The sequence below is a fragment of the Poecilia mexicana genome, unplaced genomic scaffold, assembly GCF_051168715.1.
Source record: "Poecilia mexicana isolate PSO_F unplaced genomic scaffold, ASM5116871v1 scaffold_20, whole genome shotgun sequence".
Taxonomy (NCBI): Eukaryota; Metazoa; Chordata; class Actinopteri; order Cyprinodontiformes; family Poeciliidae; genus Poecilia; species Poecilia mexicana.
The window spans coordinates 23,203,264-23,210,757 of record NW_028263389.1 but is presented as its reverse complement, the minus strand read 5'-3'; the positions used below and the strand labels follow the sequence as shown (position 1 = coordinate 23,210,757).

General features: G+C 37.8%; 1 long non-coding RNA gene across 1 annotated transcript; it reads left to right on the top strand.

The window, feature by feature from the left end:
* The first annotated feature begins 1,272 nt into the window (after positions 1 to 1,272).
* On the top strand, positions 1,273 to 5,795 carry LOC148153483 (uncharacterized). The gene is made up of 4 exons (XR_015761615.1): positions 1,273 to 1,397; positions 3,782 to 3,865; positions 4,456 to 4,548; positions 5,417 to 5,795. It is a non-coding gene; the product is annotated as an uncharacterized LOC148153483 (long non-coding RNA).
* Positions 5,796 to 7,494: the final 1,699 nt, after the last annotated feature.

Below are 7,494 nucleotides of genomic sequence, written 5' to 3'. Positions count from 1 at the left end.
TATTAAGTATTAAAAACAAGCAATTGGATAGTAGAATGGACATTTTATTAGAAATATTTCACACATTATATAGAATAAAAAATATGGGTGTGATAGTTACTTTTGTATGGGTTCCAGCACATATTGGAATAGAAGGAAATGAGAGGGCAGATGAAATAGCAAAAGGGGCAATTCAAAATCCAATTAGCATTAAAGTTAAAACAAGTAAAGCTGAAGGAAAGAGTATGGTCAAGGAAAAACTGATGGAAAAGTGGCAGAAAAGGTGGGATGAAGAAATAACAGGAAGATGGTATTATAAAATTCAGAAGAAGGTTGAAGAAAGAAGAAAGGGTAAAAGAAATAGAAAAGAGGAAAGAGTGATAACCAGGATAAGATTTGGGCATACAGGACTTAACTACTCACTTTTTAAAATTCAAAAGCATGCAACTGGTAAATGTGAGTATTGTGGAGAATGGGAAACAGTAGAACATGTTATTCTAGAATGTGATAAATACGAAAGAGAGAGAAGATGTATGAAAAAAGAGTTTGAAAGTATTAAGGAAAAGTTTATTTTAATAGATATTTTGAGGAAGAGTTTGGAGAGCAAACATATACAAATAGTTATTAGATTCTTAAAGAAAACTAAGATATTCAGTAGAATTTGATAGAGTAGACATAAGAGTTAATGTGTGGATGGGTGTATGTATGAGTATATATAGGTATATATATACAGAGAGAGCGTTAGACCAACGCGAGCCACACTCCATACCAGTAAGTGGCGGTAATGCTACTAGTAAGTTTGTTGCCAACCGCCAATAAACACAAGAAGAAGAAGAAGAAGAAGAGAATACTAAATTTTCCTGGCAGGATTGTGCACATATCAGTGTTGCTATGTTTGGTTACGTTTCTATGTAATTGATGTACTCATGTCAGTGGCTAACATGTGTTAACATCACATGAAGTGATGGTTAGCTGGTAATTAATCAGCGTTTTTCTAACATTTGCACCATTTCCTGCTTGCTCCATGCTTGTGTCAAAGCACAACTGAATTGAAGTGGTTATTGCATTTATAAAAAATAACATGTTTAACAGAATTATTTTATGTTTCAAAGGCAAATATGACAAAATCACGTCAAATAAACATAAGATTCAACAACCTAGCGTTAATAAAATGTATTCAAGTTGAGACAACGTGATTCAATTTAGTAGGACTAATCGAATAAGGTCTAGCGAGACCCGGAGATCACGCGAGACACTGGCGAGATTACGGAAGATCACGCGAGATGCTAGCGAAATTACGGAAGATCCCGCGAGATGCTAGCGAGATCACGCGAGATCTTGTGTCTGGGAAAACTTCAAACTGTTCTTTCAAGAGAAGCGGGAAGATTCCTGATTTGGATCTGCTTAATTTGAAAAAGGTAAGATTCAGTCTATTTTCATCCGTCTAAATCAAAATAAAAATCGAAATAAAAAGATGCAAATAAAATCATCAGACTTTTTAAAAAAACATTTTTTTCTATGTTCAGTCACATTTCTATGTAATTGATGTACTCAAATCATGCTAACATCACATGAAGCAGTGTAAGGGTCACAAAGCTGCTGTCAAGACAAAAAACGGACCCCATAAATGTCACAGTTTTGCTCCTCCTCAGGTTGTTAAAACTCCCTGGAAAAAAGTTGGACTGATGTAAATTCAGCATCTGGTGCCATACAAACTCTGAAGTCTGAGGTTTAGTGGATTTTAAACACTGGGGCCAAACATAAGTCTATTTAAATGTTTTTTTTTATTATTATTTTATTTCAGTACTGTTATTATGTAGGTAAATGCAGAGTGGACATTGGATACACACACACTTTTGTGGCTTTCTATCGTAATACAGATTCTTCACTTATTAATAATAAAAAGTGTGGCAGTATGCCTGTGGCCTTTGAACGCACCACACAAGTGCCTAAATCTAATTGGTTGTGGCGCTGCCTGCCTGTATATAAAGGACCCTCCCTCACCTGGTTGACATGACGTTGTTTTCCTTCCGGTTCAGACCTCGGTGTTTGTTGGTGCTGCACGCTAGGTAAGGCAGGCTTCACCTGCCAGCTTATTACTTGTGATTTATTTACATTTTCTGTATAACAGCTGCAAATTAATGCGTGTGCGCAAACGATGCGCTTAACGACGCTCTGATCGCCGCCGCCTGTACAAGCTCCACGTTTCCTCCTTCCTTTTAGAGGCACTACATAAAGAGCTCAGTGGTAGGTGAAGTGCTGGAGTTTGGATGCTTTTAGATTCCATTTCTAACATTTATTTTTGATAGCCGCGGCTGTTTGTCCTTGGCCGGCTGTTTGCCCGCTGTTCTGGTTGTCCTCGACCGACGGTCCGCCTGTCAACTGGATAACCTGTCGACTGCCTACCTGTCGTCCTGTTTGCTGGCTTCATGCCCGCCGTCCTGGTCGGCGTAAAGCTGGCTCCTACTCGTCCAGTGTGGCTGATTTGGGCTGATTGGTGATCAGCTTGGACTATCTTTCTACCGCCGCTCTGAGTGGCGTCTGCTACAGCGGATCGGTTTCTCCCCGGACTGACTCTTAATTTGGACTATTGCTGCTTGATTGATTGTGGGCTGAACCGCATAATTGTATTGTTTGTAATTTGAATGTATCTTTCCTTTATATTTTTTGGACAGGAACGGCCAGCTCGTGGTGTTGGTGGTGGACTTTCCGGGTGGTGGTACTCCTTTTGGTTTGGTGCACGATTTTCTTTTGTTTTGTTTGCTGTGTTTTTCTTTTAGGACACTACCCCAAACTGCACTCCTGTCCCTGAGTTGCGCAACACTGACTTTTAATGTGCGAGTGGTTTTAGACTAGTGTTTTTGATTAAACAACAATTGTGGAATAAATAAAAATTGTTACATTGTGAGATTGTCTCAAGCCTCATCTGTAGCGGGTCTGTGTGCCTTAAAGGTAACTTTTTAGTGGAGCTGTTGCAACCAATTATTAAAATATTGTTTTTAAACTTAAGTTCCCAATTTTTATCACACTGCTCCCGCCACAAAAGTATTAAATTTGAGTCAGAGGAACCTGCGGAGACCTTTGCTGTTAGAGCTTTAAATGTGCTTGCAATGTCCACATAAATGTCCACCTGCTAACTATGGATTTCTAGTATTGTTTTCTGGCTGAAACACTCAGAGGATTGTCCATTATTCCTATTAGTCCATGAACAGGCTTTCTTTTTTTAAATACATATATTCCTCTGCTCTAAAGATGTATTTTGTTATTGTACTTGTTTTTCCACAAATAATTGTAGTTCAAAAACAATTTTTAAGTTTATCGGTTTAATTTTGAAATGTTGAGGTTTTGATTTTTATGTTTTATATTTGTATTGCTTTCTACCATGTTCAAGTCACCACTGTTCTGCACATACATGCTTGCATGTGCCCAGTGGTTATATTCAGTTTCAGAACAGCTGAAACACTGGGTGCCTTTAAATCTCAACTTAAAACCCACCTGTTTAGAGTTGCTTAGCTAAATTAGGCTTAGTGCGGTTTTAATGTCTTCAATGTTTTTAATGTTTTTGGCTTTACTTTTTATCTGTTTCACTGTTTATTAAATGTTGCATGACTCTGTGTTTCTGTTTTTAATTATGTAAAGCACTTTGAAATGCCTTTCTGCTGAAATGTGCTGTACAAATAAAATTTGATTGATTGATTCATGATGCATTCAAGAGACTTGTACTAAAAGTTTGAAAGTTCAGATACAACTCTGCTCACGGTGAATTACATATTTTAATGTTTGAAAATCTGATCTCCTTCAGAACATCACCTGTCTGTTATCCACCTACATAAGCACTGGTGAAGGGGGTCATCGGCCATCAAGTTTTAGATTGCAGTGGCTAATGGTAAGTTTTGCCAGATCTAAAATGACTGAATCTAGTGTTAGAGCGATTATAAGGGTTCAGCTAAACTTGTATTTGGCAAGTCAGTTTTATTTGTCTTTATTTGCGTGGGGATGTGGAACTGTAAGGAGTGTTGTCTCTCTCTGTCTAGTAGATATGAGCTGCTATCAGCCCTGTGCTAGCTACAGAATAGTACAGAGCAAGGGGGAAGAAGGATGAGCAGCAACATGAGATTGGGATTGACCGCACTAAAACTCTCCTGCCACTGACTGGTTGTTTCTAGCACTGGGAGAAGGCAGAGGAAATAGATTTTTCACAGTATATCCCCCTATACTGTACCCTTGTTTCAGACATAAATATTTCTTAGGTGACAGCTTCAGTTAGAAGTTTAAATAAAATGTTAAACTTAATTTTAGTCATGGCATAATGAAAGGAGAATAACTATTTTAAAGATCTTTCAAATAGGCTGCAAGCCACTGATCACTTTCGTTGTGACTTCCTTTGAATGTAGCTAAGTTTTCAAGTGTGTGACCCTATAGTATACTGCTGGATTTTTGCGGTTGTTCTCATTGTTTTCTGATCTGCATATTTAGGAAAACACGGCTGAAGTCAGACGAGGGTGGATCCTAAAAGGCCTGTGTGCATACCTGAATGAAGATCCAGAGAAGCTGGAGAAAGAGTACATGGTATGTTAATTTATCTTTGTGTCCACAAAAGAGGTGATGATAGTTGGAGTTAACTGGACTTCCTGTGAATTACCAACAAATTTAAAGTAAGAGAAGATCATTAAAACTCTTCTTTTTTTTTCACTTGGGTACATTCAATTTTAATTTGACTTTTGAGATGCTTTTAGATTTCTCCCACAGAAAAGGATAATCATTAGTAAGATTGATATAATTACAGTTATTGTTAAGTGGGTTTAAAATGAGGATTTTTAGGTGAGTTAAACTCCACAAAAAGATCTTTGGCCTGTTTTATTTAGCCTTTTTTTCTAACAGCATTGTTTCATACGCAGACAAAAATATTAAGTAACTTTACCTAAGATGTTAGTACAGATCTATTTGGAAATAACTACCACACATAGTCATGACATTTCCTCCATCCAGGAAATAAGACAGGTTCTTCATGTATAAGATGTTTTTTTTGTGTACAGAGTCAGGGCTTTGTTTGCACATAAGTAGGACTGGTTTGGAATGACAGTCTGTGTGGTGGATCCTCAGACTGTCATTTCAATTGAGGAGAACAGGCCATGGAATATGGGGCCTATTTGGGATTCATCCCTTCTCTTCATGTTTTTCCATATGAGACAATATACCATATTTTCCGCACCACAAGGTGCACCGGATTATAAGACGATTTTTGTGAAAATGTAGAAAATATGGTACCTTTTCTAAATGGGAAATCTTACCACTGGACTCACAATTAACACAGACAGGTCTTTGATGGACCTTAGCTGTTGGTGAGTCAGCCAAATAAGTGTAAAGTTATTTTTTTATTTAATGAGATGTGAAATCTCTCCCTCCCAAATACCCCACCCATGTTCCCATCATCAAGGTGCACAAATGGCCGAGACCGTCTGTGGAATCTGTTATCCGACCGGAGAGTGCAGAGCCTGGCGATGCCATTGAGGATGTTGGGATTCTCCTGGACGGAGTGGAAGTGATGAACAACTTGAGCAATCTATCTTTACATGTTTTTCCAAAGACCGCAGTCGAAAACTAAATTTTAACTGTTACAGTTCGCAAAGTTGAGCGAATTTACTGACACTTTTTATGTTAAGAATTTGATCTATGCTAAACACAGCCCAGTTTTTTTCTGAAAAAACAAAACTGACCTTTTGTTGTTTATTTCAACTTTCAACTCAGCTGTTTTTTGTGCTGTGTAAAAAGAAAATGGATAACAATTTTGAAAATACAGTTCATGTTGTACTTTTTCTCATTGTTGAGTGTTCTTTCTTCTTTCAGTGTGGTCTTAAAACACTTCACTTAATAGCACTTAAGAAAATGTCTTTGAATTAACATAATTCAATCATGGAAAGATTTTCCACACGATTATATAGCTTTCTTTCAGCATGAAGCATGTTTGTTCAGCTAACTTAATTTTCATGAGTTGGATCAACTTAATTAAGTAGTGTGAAGGTATCACTGTTAAATAAGTTGGTCTGGTTCTATTAAATTACATTGGGTCCAACTAAAGTAAATAAGTTGAATCAACCACAAAAGTTAAGTTGAGCCAACACATTGGCTTTAAATTGGAGTAACATAATTACATAGTGCTGAAATAAAGCAAAGTAATCAGGTGGAAAATCTTTCCATGATTTTTTTATGTTAATCCAAAGAGTTATTTCTTTCAGTGTGGGAACTTATTGTCATATTACTATTACTTTATTCTCATTCTATTAAACATTAAGATAATATTATGACTTTATTTTTGTTTTATGTTAATTTTATCCTGGTATTATGACATCATTCACGTAATTACAAACCATGTTGATCTGACATGCCTGTTGTGTTCCTTGGTCTTCATTCTCTAATGATTTGTAACAAACCTCAGGCCTACACAGAAGATCTGGATTCATAATGAAGTTAAATTTAACACAACAGCAGACTATTCACTAGTAGCACATTTTCATAGTGATGTGAAGACACATGTAATATAACATATTACAGAGGTTCCCAAACTGTGGGGCGCGGCCCCTAGGGGGGGCGCCGTGCCATTGCAAGGGGGAGGGGGGAAAGTCGTCTGGATTAAAAACAAAAAAACAAAACATGAACACTGTATGCGCTGGGTTTTTACCTTAGAATGGCCAACTCTCTGTTATTCCTCTGTCAATGTGATACAGTAGAGGCTTCCACACTTCCCATATTTGTGTCCTCTGTCACTTTTGTCAGCAGTTAAAACTGTTTAATCCGTTGTTAACATGTTGTAACCTGTTTTTCCGAGCCGCCTTTAAACGCAACATGAGCGCTATGACGCTCGCGCTGGGTTTCCACCTGTGAAGGAGACCTGCTGCTGCTGGGCGGAGCTACAGGTGTGTTAGAGTCACGGCAGCAAAACGCAAAGAACTTTTCACAGTTTTTCCTCCAAACTAACCGACTGAGTTGAGTAAAGCTGCTGGATGCAGGTAATGTTAGCTAAAAGATGACTAGCTAATGTCAATACAGAACCTTAAGCTTAATAAGTACCTTGTAGGCTACCGATGTTGCTGTCTATGTCCAGCTATGTACATTCATTTTGCCCCTCCAAAGAATCAAATCCCCCACCCCGTCCTTAGAGAAAGGGAGTCTCTAAGAATCCTCCCCCCGACTGACCCCCTTCACACACATCGTTCAACCAGACAGCTATTTGTAATCTATAGTGGAGCCCCAGAAAAAGTTTGAGAACCACTGACATATTACATGTGTCATATTATATAATATATGTAACATAAATAGGTTTGTGGTCATAATGTGGAACAGTTCTAGGGGTATAAATGCTTTTGCAAGGCACTGCAGTGAAATGATCACTTCTGAAGTGTGAATAAGTGACTTTTAGCAGATGCTTCAATAATCTATTTGAATTCTTTCAATCATGGCATCACCAGGACAAAAGAAAGCAAAAGGACCAAAGAAGTGTGGTGTCACTTCTCCCCA